We start from the raw sequence: 13,338 nt of genomic DNA on the forward strand, positions 1-13,338 counted from the left end.
AGATCCCATGGACTCGTCCCCTACATGTGTGCTCAATGGTGTCATGGTATGTTCCACAGAGAACATAGTCTTTCAGATTAAACTCTGAGGCTGAGCTTCCAGGGTTTTTGTGTCCTTCCTTAAGATTAATTTCAGATTGGGGTGCCTCGGTGGCCCAGTTGGTGAAGCTTCTGCCTTCAGCTCAGGTCATGATCCCTTGGTCCTGGGATCAAGCCCCCATTGAGCTCCCTGCTCAGCAGGTAACGTGCTTCTTCCTCTTTCTCTGCCCCTTCCCTTGCTCACACATGCTCTCTCTCTCTCTCAAAAAATAAATAAATAAAAAAGATTAATTTCAGATTTTTTAGCCAGTTTATGTTTTCGTGGAAATGAAACAAATATTTAGTATTTTAAGTTCTGAATTCTGAAAAAAACATGCAGAAATGGAGTATTGAGGCTTTATTCCATGTCTCTGCTCCCCTACCAACAAAAATAAAAAAACTAAGCTCAAAATCATCTTACCTGATGCATTAAAAAAAACAGCAAACAAAACAGTGCAGAGACAAACACACACGGAAGGATTGTTTTTTGTCTTGCCTTTCAGCCTCTCTGTAGCAGCTCTGCACAAATCTCAGAGAAACAAAGAAGGCTTTGGGAGAATGCCTTTTAAGCCCTGTTGGCATCCTTCCAATGCACAAAGCCACAGGAGGCAAATGGTGGTGATATGTATTCAGAACCTGTATTAATACCTGACCTTGAGCAGAAAGAGCACAAGCCTGTACACCTGGTTCTCAGGAGGCTCCACAGCTGGTGAAGAAACCTATCCTTCCCAAATGCCCTGTCCCCCTCCTAACTCCCCTATGAGGCTACTCACGACTATTTCCAACCCTGAACAGCATCACCAGAGCTAGCAAACCCAGCTTCCCTGTCACCCCTCACCCAAGTAAGCATCCTGCATCATCCATCACCAAGGTACTGCCTCACAGATCCCAGCCCAGACACAGCAGGTTTATTTGCAAAGCTCAGAAGTTCTCAGAGATTTCTATATTCAACTCCTTCAAAAATCCTAAATACCACCTCAATCCTCTAAGGAATGGGAAAAAGTCTATAGGTGGTGCCACATATATAAGGGTGCTCAAAAAGACACAACCTGTGATGGTTTGTTTCCTGTGCCAACTTGGCTAGGCTCTAGTACTCAGTTTCCTACCAACACTAAGCTAGATGTTGCTGTGAAAGTGTCTTGTAAATGTGCTTAATATCTAATAAGCAGGTGACTTTAGGTTAAGACAATCATTCTTGATAATGTGGGAGGGCCTCATTCAATCAGTTGAAAGGCCTTCAAAGCAACACAGAAGTTTCTCTGAATAAGAAATTCTGCCTAGAGATTGTTCCATCAACTCCTGCCCAAGGGTTTCCATCCCTCCATCCATCCATCCATCCATCCATCCACGAATAGAATACATATAAAATCTCTTACCAGTTCTGTTTCTCTGGAAAGCTCTAAAGTTCTGACATAATCCAGTTCCCTATCTGCATCACTACAGACCTTTTAGAATCCAGGTTGCAAATTCCAATGCCAATGGGGGCCACGCAGGTGACATCACTGGGCGGAGGAGCTGTTAGGTGACAGATGGTGCTGAACGGGTTGCCTCAGTGACCAGGAGACACAAGGGAGTGCTGGGAATTACACTCAACCAGGGACACTTCTAACCTAGAAGGGACAGTGTTGTTGCCAATGGGAGACCAGGGTCACTCTGTGTTCCGCTTGTTCAAGAGAAGCCGGTAATACGTGCTTTGTAAATGGAACCCTCACCTGATCCTTAAGTACAGGTAACTCATTCAAATGTAAGACTCCCAGTAATCCGATCCTATGAACATCAAATAGGTGGAGTTTGTGAGCCAGAGGGGAGAGAAGAGAACAGGCTCTACAGGCTCTACGTACATAACTCAGTCCTGAGAACACCCCCCTGGGCCCCCTCTGCAGATGACCCAACTGGAGGTGACTAGCCAGGCGGCCGCGCAAGGCCACACGGCTAGTAGGCGGGCTGCCAGGACACCTCTGCTTACCTCGTCTCGAGTCCTCAGACTGAAAAGCTTGAGGCTCTTCGTTTGCTTTTCTGCACGTTATACGAGGCTTGTTAAGGCATCGTGGAAACTTCAGAAGTGGAGAAAATGGGACACAGAAAACTAACGGCAGGGCGAAGGCCTCACCCACGTAGAAGAGCCGCTGAATCAAAAGCTGACTCCCTCCTTGACCTTGCAACCCTGCAGGTGCACTACTCTCTCTCAGGAGCACGAATCCTGGCTGGGCTTCTGCAGGATCGTTATTTTCTAAGTTTTAAGTTGAACATTTTAGCCACTGAAAGAGTCTAGAAAATGATGCAGGGAACCACAGAGTGCCTGCCATTCCGTTTCAAAAATTACACGCCACAAGCACCCCAGATAGCTCACACGCAGTCCTCCCCGCTCACAGAAGTAATCAGGAGCCTGAATTGTGTATGTAATCCTTCACGTGCCAGTGCCACTGCTTCCACTAGCTTCTAGTACTACTCGGCATGCTTTCCCCCTGAGGTGAAGGGTGTCCTCAGGCATATACATCCTTCTACAACTGGGTTTCACTTCTTCAACATGAGCATCTGACATTTATTGATGTCTACTATTACATGACATTCCCTCACACAAAAATTACACACGTTATATATCCATTTGCTTGAATTTACTTTGCATTATGCACAACGCAACAAAGCAATATTCTTAAAAGATTTTATTTGAGAGTGAGGGAGAGAGAAAGGGAGGGAGGGAAAGAGGGAGAGGGAAGGGGGGCAGAGAGAGAGAGAGAGAGCACAAGCGAGCACACAATCAGGGTGGGAGAGGGGGAGAGAGAGGGAGAAGCAGGCTCCCTCCTGAGCAGGAGCCTGACAGAGCTCAACCCCACGACCCCAAGATCATGATCTGAGCCCAAGGCAGACGCTCAAATGACTAGGTGACCCCAAAGCAAATTCTGACTTTTTTTTTCCCCCAAAGCAAATTCTTACATAGGTCTTCTTGTGGACAAAGGTGAGGTTTTCTCTGAGGGTGGATAAGCAGGGGTGACAATTACATGGTTCTGCAAAATGTTAACATTTGGGCAAGTGGAATGAATGACAGATGTGAGAAGATTCTGTACAATTTTTGAAAATTTTCTGTAATTCTAAAATTAGTTCAAAATAAAAAGTTTTAAAGGAAAAAAAAAGGACTCCTCCTTCGGGCCACTTAAAGCAATTCCCAGGGCTTCTGGGTGGCTCAGCTGGTTAAGTGTCTGATCTTGGTTTCCACTCAGGTCATGATCTCAGGGTTGTGAGATCAAGCCCAAGTCAGGCTACCTGCTAACCATGGAGCTTGCTTGGGATTCTTTCTCTCCCTCTACTCCTTCCCTCCCTTTATAAAAACAACAAACAAACAAACAAACAAACCAATTTGCCCTAAGATTGCAAAGCTTTGGGCTAAATATCAGGCACAGATGAAGCCTCCACAACCAGTGGCAACAGGAAGAGGCTCAGTCCTGAGCAACCAAACCCAGAAATTTCACAACACAGCCCTAAGAACACGGCTGTTTGGAGCACTTCAAATAGCTGAGCTTACATATGGTCAAGTATGGATAAGTAAAATCAAAGCAATTTTTTGAATATCTATAAACCAAGACTGGAAGGAGTTATTTAAATGGAAAAGACAGGAAAGATTCATCAGAGTCAAAAGTCTCTTAAGCTACAGCACCTCTATCCAGAACATCAAATGACTTGTCTTTTTCATTCGATCTAAATCGGATATGATATATGTACTTCATTCTGTGTATTTGGCGACACATCTAAAAGTTTGAGACCCCCTAAACTATCAGGGGGGAAAACTCTGAGCGCAAACATCTCTTCTTTGCAACCAGTCAGATATCCTGCACTATTAGAAAATCATGTTTCTGTAAAAGCCCAGCAACTGAGACTGAGGAGAGCTGCATGGGCCAAACCCAAGCCCAGCCATCTCCTCTCGGAAGCCTGCCAGGACTAACCTCATCTGAACCACATCACTCATCTCCTCCTCTCTCCCTTTGGACTTCCACATTCCCTTTGGCCTCAATCACTTAGCACTTGTACATGTTGTGATTGGGATCATCTGTAAGCCCCTGTTATGTTTTCTCTTCCTACACGGACTGCAAACTCCTCGAGGCATTATGTCAATCCGTCAACAGGGGCAATTGCCAGAATAGAGCACAAAGAAGCTGCAACGGAAATGGGGGATAAAGCATAGTTTCTAGTAAGATCTCTGCAACCACAATCTAAAGATGTTACTATCTTTTGGGGGACTTGGTTTCTTTATCTTTCCTCAGTTTCTAAGACAGTTTCCTCCCATTGATTTCTATGTGTAAATCACTCATACATTCCACCTCCCTCTACTGACAGTTTATTAAGTGCAATTTACATGAACCATGGGAGATATACTCTTTGCCAATAAGAAACAACTGATAATTTTATTGCAGATTTTGGTATCTTCCACAACACAAGCAGCCCACTATCAACCAAACACTACTTACTAAATGTTGGTTAAAGCGACAAACTGATAAAGCCAATAGCTGGGGAATAAAAGCCTCAGTGGATCCTTTATCTAAAGGGTGTTTTCTCTATCTAGCTCTTCAATCATGGCCCACGCTCAGGAACAGTTTGACATTTTAGCACCATATGGCTCAGCGAGGATCCAAAGGCCACAGCAGAACTTGCCAGGCCATTTGGCATTTCCTGCGTTTGCCCATGTGGATGGCACCAGGCCCCCAGCTCACAGCTGCAGCCTGAGTCAGGTCTAGGAAGACCAGGGTCTCTCCAGGATGCCAGGTCAGCAAGGAGCCAGGGCAGTGGCCATGGAGCTTTGTGGTTCAGCATCATGTCGCCAAAATTAATAATCTAATGCTCATTTTACCCAAATTTCTGGCACGGCTAAGAAAATACGCCAGTGGTTTTGCAACCGACTGTCCTTCCATCTGAGGTATCCTGTAATCACACCCTACACCAAGATGCCATACCTCTGAAATATGTTGCAGTAGGCTCACTCTCCTTGGGATGCCTGCAAACATCAAGGAACCTATCAGGACAGGGAAAGCACAAAGGTGTGAAAAGAAGGATCCCATCTCAAAATGACCTCCTTTTCCATAGGCCTGGATTTCATCATTAGAGATCTTTTTCCGACTGGGTTATGAAACATCTCTTGCTTGTTAAAACTTTTTAAAGTGCTACACTTTATAAGCTATACACTCAGAACTTCTCTTGTGCCTCAGTAAGGGCAGCTCCCTTTGTGATGGAACAAGATTTACACTGAGAAAAGGAGGAAAGCAGAAGGTACCAGGGCAGGGACTGGATACCATGGAGGGATAAAGGTAGCAGTACCAGAGAGAAGAGGGACCAAGCAGCAATAAAGCCCTACAGAAAGGAAAGGCAAGTGTGCATTTAAGACATTTGCCTACCCAAGTCTGTAATGAGGGCATTTTATAAACATAAGTATTTGGATTTAGGCTGTGATCACTGAACCACATCCCTAAGCAACACTCTGCTTTAACTGGCCATGTCTCATTACTCCAGGCCCTAAAACCTCTCTTAAACAACATGCACACACACACATACACATATGCACTAATAAATTCCCATACTAGACCTAAGATTGGTTTGGCTCACAATAAAACAGAGCCACACACAAGCATATGTTGTTCAAGAAAAGAGCCTTGGGGCTTGCAATAATGCAATGCTATCTATGCGGAGACACAATAGAAGTCTTCCCGGTTTATAGTGCCAAAACTGGCTATTCAGAGGATGAGCTATTCCAGACGGGCTTACCATTCCTCATTTAATAACATTAATCTATATAAAAACCTAACAGGGTCATTAAACAGGATTTTTATACTTCCTTCAGGCTCACCTAATTTCATCCTTTCTCTAGTAAGCTTTGCATTCCACTAGACACGCATACACTCTAGGGATGATTTTAGAACATGATTTGCATGGAAATGCTTATACTCATCTGACTTATCTCCTAAAATCAGAAGTCCAGGTCACAAGTTACAAGTCACCAAACTTAGTTAACTTGAAGAAAAAAACTAAAATGGTGCAGGGAGGGTATGAGATCAAGTACATAAAAATTAATTTATGATAAATATTCCACGTCATCTAACTTTTCTTAAACTGCATACTTTATGAGAATGTGCACGAATGTTTGTGCACATTTCCAATATAGAAAAGGAGAGAAACAGACTGGAAGTTATAACATCCTAATAGGATGAAGTGTGTCTCCCAAAGCCAGAAGCCCATGGAGCAAATCTGAAGATCCAACATCTAAAATCACTATGGGGCAGTGGTTAACAAATACCTATAACATAGATCGGTTTTTGTAGCAGAAACACAAGATGACTTTACACATGGATTCAGCTTTGGGAAGTGGCTGGGTCTTACTTAAATGGTTTCCCACACTTTGTGAAATAAGCCTTTTTTTTAAGGCTCATGTGGGAAGGAGTTTCAAAGCCTCCTGCCCAAGGCTACAGAGGTCTTGAGAGCTTGGTCATCATGCAAAGAGTTAGCCTGAGCTTTCTTTTATAAACTAGCAAAACTTGATCACCCCTGCTTCTTAGTCACTGTAACTTCGGGAATGCCAAATAACAGGCAGGAATTACAGCACGCCCTAAGTTGTTTTATTATCTGTGTGACAAAGAACTTTGATACAGAAAGAATATTTGACAACCAACGTTCTCAACAGGCATATATATATACATATATATATATATATATACACCCTCATCCCATCTAATTTTTTAATTTATTTGTGGTTAAGGATTTGTGATAATTCAGTTAAGTTTAACATTATCTAAAATTTTAACATTTTCTCTTAAAAAAGGATATGATAGGGAAACCAAAAATGCCAATAAAAATGATTTTCCAGATATTTGAGACTTTCTTAAAAGTTCCAAAGCATTTTATAAACATAACTACCTAACAAATGGCATGTGACTAAGATATCCTATTTATTTATTAAAGCAGAATCCTTAGTAACATACTGGACAAGAATTTGTTATATTAGATCTAGTTATTAAAAGTATTTGAAAACAATATAGTTCTTATCTAATAACGTTTATATATACTGTCTTGTTTCTAATTCAGATTACCCTCAATCTGAATTCAGTGCTGTCATTAGAAACATACATATCGGGATCCCTGGGTGGCGCAACGGTTTAGCGCCTGCCTTTGGCCCAGGCCGCCATCCTGGAGACCCAGGATCGAATCCCACGTCGGGCTCCCGGTGCATGGAGCCTGCTTATGTCTCTGCCTATGTCTCTGCCTCTCTCTCTCTCTCTCTCTCTCTCTCTGTGTGTGTGTGTGTGTGTGTGTCTGTGTGTGACTATCATAAATAAATAAAAATTAAAAAAAAAAGAAACATACATATGTAAGCAATAAATTGTTGGTTTTTCAGAGACTATAATCCACATAAACCCAATCATTCATTAAAATCTTCTTTTCCAAATGGTAAAACATGTTTCTGGGGTCTCAAGGCAATCCAAACCTAGGTCCTAGTATTACCAGAATAAACAGTTTTTAAAAAAATTCCCTAGAATTCGTGTTTGAGCATAGCTATTTACAGATATATCAGTGCATGCTTATGCACTTTGAATTCTTTTCTGCATCTACTTTCCCTGTGATATTTCCCTTGTGGCTTAATAAAGATTCAAGATTCTGTTACTGGATATTTTACCTAAAAATATTCTCTTTTGATTCGGTTTTTACCCTTTGCCCAACACTTCCAAATCCTCAAAGGTAGGCAATATCCCCTACAAGCCAACAGTTTGCTGACTTCCTTCTATTCGAGACAAAATCTGGACATACCACATCATAAAGATTCCGGCAACAACTTGAACTAAAATAAGGGAGTTGTCTGGGAGCTAAGGAAGCCTACAGAAAGCCCTGAGTCACAAAAGCTCCATATTGAATTCAAGTAATTGAACACACGGGTGAAAAATCCATCCTTAACTACATAGGAACAGTTCCCAGGAGCAAAAGTAGATTTTGATAAGGAGAAGCTTCCATCAAGAGTAGGCTGGAAAGCCTCAATTTAATTACTTCTCCATCTCCTTATTATTCCACCCGATGTACTATTTCCCAACTCATTTCACAGCCTCTACAGGCTCTTCCCTCAGGCCTCATATTATCCCATCCACCGTCTCCCCCGCCCCCCCCCCAACCACCACCTGCCCCACTCCCAGGGCTCCATGTTCTCTGCTCTCTGTCTTGCTTTCACAGAGGCCAGCTTTCCAATAAACGGTCACTAGATCAACACCTTTCACTGGAAGTTTATGTAGACAGGAATCGTACTGATGAGTCAGAAAAGCTAAAGGGAGTCTCTTCCTTTAAGATGTGTAAACCATACAGTCGAAGAATTTTGGTTGCCAGAGTCAAAAACATAGAAATAAGGTGCCAGCGACACAATAGATATTGAACCTTTCAAAGTGCACATGTCAGCTCTCCAGTGCAGGCAAAGGGACATGGTGGAGAAGAAAACAGAGGAATGGCTGAGAATTGAAACTAATATAGAGGCAAAGGACCGGAGTCCTTTTCTGTAAATTTTTTACTCCAGACCCCCACAGGCAACCTGGGGAAGCCCATCAACCCCTTCTCAGAATAATGTTTTCAAAAGCATAAAAGACATAGGATTACAAAGGAACACAAATATATTGAAATACAGTCATCAAAATATTAAAAAGAAATTCTAATGTAATTGTATTTATACAGTGCTGCTTTATTAACACATTAACTCTAGTGGCATATTTCACGAGTGCTGTAATTTCAAAGGCTAAATATGAACCTGATAACTAAAGGAAATGCTAAATTTCAGCTAGGGATTAGCGAAAATGAGGATTTTTTCCCCCATTCAAGTTCAGAGACCTTGCAATTCTGTTCATGGGCTTCCAGGTTACAAATCTCTGCCACAGTTATTCTTCCCAGATTCTAAAATGGTTGAGGTTTCTTATAGGAATTACCTCTAAGTTCATGTCAATACAAATCCAATGCCAAATTCAAGTCAGTGATGATGGGACACACCACTACTGGACCCAAAGGGTAACTACCTCCTGTGTTTTGGGGATGTAAGGAAGCCTCTGCAGCCCTGAAGTCCAATTCCCTAGCAATGAGGGGAAGGCTCTAGCCATGCAACGTGCAGCTCTTGCTTTCAATGGATAGGTAGAGAATTGTCTTCATTCCCAGACACTGATTTTATACTTCTCAGAGTACAGATTCAGCACATTTATGTGGACCTATGAATCATCATGCTTCCTTGATGAAAGACAACCAAGTTCTTTTTTCGTTGCAACATTAATTAAACAAAGCTTTATTAGGGGAGGGGTGACAACATTAAACAGATCCACTGATTTTAAGATATGCATAATTTTCAGACATTATAGTGTGTACAGCAGAATGTCTCAGAATTAGATAAAAAAATATGTGATTTCATGTTATTATGAGGATCTGAAATATTATGCTTAGGTTGAAGACCTCAATGAAATATATCAAGCTTCAAAATATTAGCCCTTAGATTTCATGCATTCATGGAATCCATCAGATCATTTATTTAACCAATGCTTACTTGTATTTTAGCCTTTTGCAGAAACACACCAATCAGCTCAGCAGATAATCATTATTCATCAATTTATTTAACAAAAAATAATCATATTATTATTTAACAAACATTTATATAGTGCCAGGCATCATTCTAAACACTTTTTAAATACGAACTCAGTTAACTTTTAAGACAAGCCTAGGAGATTGCTAATATTCTCGTTTTACAATGAGTCAACTGAGGCACACAAAGGCTGAATGGCTAGCTTGGGATTGCACAACCACTAAGCTGCAGAGCATGATTCAACCCAAATAGTTTGGGCTGCAGGGGCCAGGTTCTCCACTGAGCAATCCTGCTTCATCTTGCTCTGTGCCTGCTTCTTTGAACACCACTTATTGAATTAATTTTTTTCAAAGTTTGAATAAGTGCTATTTGCTAATATATCTCTTTTTGGCATGTGGATATAGAGACTCTCCATGGAAATTTTTCATGCCAGTCAATAGGGACTTTGGACTCTGATCTATGGAATAAGAGATGGTACCAGGGGGATGCCTGGGTGGCTCAGTGGTTGAGGCGTGATTCTGGAGTCCCAGGATAGAGTCCCACGTTGGGCTCCCTGCATGGAGCCTGCTTCTCCCTCTGCCTCTGTATGTGTCTCTCATGAATAAATAAATAAAATCTTAAAGAAAAAAAAAGGCCATTATCAGGCTCTACAAGAGAGTGTCAATGCCATCTCTTTGTCATGATGGATTCTTAGCCTCCCACTTGAATACACCACTATTTCTATGTTCAAGCACTGAGCCCACTGGCTGTCTTTGGCAACTGGGGCTTTCAGAGTACAGACTCAAAGCACATAACTTTTCTGTTGCCCCGCCAACACAGGTCTGATAACCTCTCTGTATGTGAGAATATAGGGTCTTCTTAAAGACTCTGTAGAAAAAAAATAAAACAAATTTAAAAGAAAGGGAGAGAACATTATAAAAAAAAATACACAATTGTATCCTTATTTTACAGAAGATAAAAGAAGCCGCTCAAAGAGAAAACCCACTATTCTACCGTGGACAAGAGAACAGAAGTTCACAGATGCTGTGAGAAGAAATTCAGCCCTCATTAGAAGATATTATTCTCTAATATGTCTACACTCTGGACTCCCTACATCTGGAGGAAGGATAAAAAACCATTGGTGGAGAAAACACAATGAGCTTCCAGGCCAAGCCACAACGGGCAAGTGCGCAAAGGCTTCTGAGACACGCCCTAGGGCAGCCCCCAGAGGAGGCGGCTGGGCCTGGTTCAATTGCCACATGCTCAGCTGATGGGAAGGGTGGAGGACACACGACAGCTGCTGACACTTACTGAACATTTACCCTGGACCCAAACAAGGTGTGAAGTGCTTCACAGACACAGTCTCTCAGGCTCACAAAAGCAGTTTGTGTGTTATTATTGTCCAATGTGTTAGAAAAGAAAACGGGGACTCAGAAGTTAAGTAACTTGTCTAAGATAACAGAATGAGTAGGAGCCAAAGTCTGGATTTGAACATAGGTCTTACTCCAAAGTTTTGAAATACTTCCCTGCCTGAGGAATTTCTCCTCCTAAGACCCTAACATTTCCTTTATAACAAAGCATTTCCCAAAAGGTCCATCGCAGATGACAAGTGCAGAGGTAAATACATATTGTTTTATTATAGTTGGCAGAAATATCGGGGGAGCAAATACCCAGTGATTGGGTAATTTATGGGTAAAGAGTCTCAACCAACTCAATTATTTTGGCTTCATGGATGAGTCCATCTCCATGGGTACCCAGTTCGACTTTCTTTGAGTCAGGTGGCTCTCAGCCTCCACCCCTCACCTGAGAGATAACCTTGCCTCATCTTGCTTTTCCCACTTAGGTAGCACTGTGGATTGATTGTTTCCTTCAAAAACAGAAACAAAGCCCACCATTTCAACAGCAAGCCATCCCTGCTCCCCCTGCAAACCTCCGGACGTTGGACTTCTCAGCAGCCTAGCTGCCACTCACTGATCTTCCCTGAGCAGCTTTTCCAACATCTGCTCAGCTCACCTCTTGCCCAACGCTCCTAGTTTCTGATTCAGTTCCAAGTCCTCTGCTCCGGCACTCCCCACAGCTCTCAGTACCACGGTGACCTCCCCAGGACTTTCAAAGACCCTGTGTGTGTGACTACAGCCCTTTCTCAGGGCCCCCAAACATCCAGACACCATTTCTGAGTCACTTGCTTCTAAAACATTAACAAGACCGACAGCATCTCCTCAACTTAACTACAAGACACCACTTGGCTCCAGGAGGACTGGGATGCTGACAGACTCGGCAAGGTTCATTTGTTTCAGTCACACAAACCTCTTCAAGATTGGTCCTCCAGAGTTCTTGGGTGGGCAGCACTGCTTCTTTATCTCCACTAAGCACAACACATCTAAAGGAAGTGACATTCAGCTCTGGGGAGAATAACTCAGGTCTGTACACTCTTATTTACACCTGGGGCCAGCTCCTAGGACAGGTGATGCAATACCCTTCTTTGAAGCAGTTTTACAGCAGGAAAGGTGCACCCACAGCTAGGACAGGGTAGTGGCTAAAGCCTGGGGCTGTCGTACCTGACCCTGAGTTAGCTGCCCAGACTCAGTAGCTGGTAACTCTCACAACCACAGCTTGCTCACATATATGACACTCACAATCTCTACACAATATCTACCTTAGAAGACTGGAGGAGGTAAATATAATAATGCATGTTAGGTACTTATTTAAAATCCAGTAGATATTACTTAGTAGTAAAAAGGGGAATGACTCAACAGTGTACACACTACACCACAACTGTCACCCAGGGTAAGAAAGACAGCTGCATAAGGATCCACTTGATTTTCAGTTCCATGGAAAGGCAGGCACATTTGAGATTCAGATGGACACCCCTGTGTCTGGAGCTCATCATCAATATGCATCTCTGAGTCATCCACTGTAGTGGAGCATCCTTTCCCAAATCCCATTTTCACGCTGAGGTTAAATCTAGCGAACATGAAGTTGTGTTATTGTGAGTCACTGAATGCTTTTCTTACAAAGAGCTTGGTTGTTTTTGTTTTTATCCAATGAATGTCTTTTTTCAATAATGAGGGAAGTTCATCAAGAAGCAGAGAGATAAAGGACAAAAAGTATAATTTAATATGAAGGTTTCTGTGACCCAACAACCTACACAAATCTGTTATTGAAAAGGAAACTGTGTCTGGCTACAGATACAGCATGATGGGCAGAAACAGCAGTCACACACAACTACAGAAGGAAGAATCACCTATCTTTAACTAGAGCAGCAAACTGCTGCTAATTTCTTAGAAAATGAACTCCAGCTGATTCAAGCTAAAATGCAGTTACTAGATGCCTCGTTGCATCTGAGAGAAAAACCAAAATCCATTAAAAGACATACAAAAGAATAATAAATGCTATTTTCTCAAATACTCTATTTATATATATATATAGTTGAGCACATGCTCAACTTTAATTTAAAAAAAAAAAAGCTCAAGAAGAAATAACTCTTCCATTTACTATGTTAGTAACAAGCTCAGAAAATGGACAATAAGACCATTCCATGACAGAGGATTAGCATTTAACAAACTTGTATAAATATAAGCAATAAACAGTTTCAGCACAGCTGGCTTCTAAAGACTTCAATATTAACAAACAGACTTAATATTCTTGATTTACTACAGATTTTCCCATCAAATGAAATAGTCATGGTGATGATAATTGGCCCCACATGCC

General features: G+C 42.0%; 1 protein-coding gene across 3 annotated transcripts in view; it reads right to left on the minus strand.

Annotated features, from left to right (window-relative positions):
- The window catches only part of DOCK4 (dedicator of cytokinesis 4), a 409,941-nt gene that overhangs the window by 343,637 nt on the left and 52,966 nt on the right, over positions 1 to 13,338 (minus strand). The gene's annotated exons all lie outside the window — the stretch shown is intronic.

This window comes from Canis lupus, chromosome 14, assembly GCF_011100685.1.
Source record: "Canis lupus familiaris isolate Mischka breed German Shepherd chromosome 14, alternate assembly UU_Cfam_GSD_1.0, whole genome shotgun sequence".
Lineage (NCBI taxonomy): Eukaryota > Metazoa > Chordata > Mammalia > Carnivora > Canidae > Canis > Canis lupus.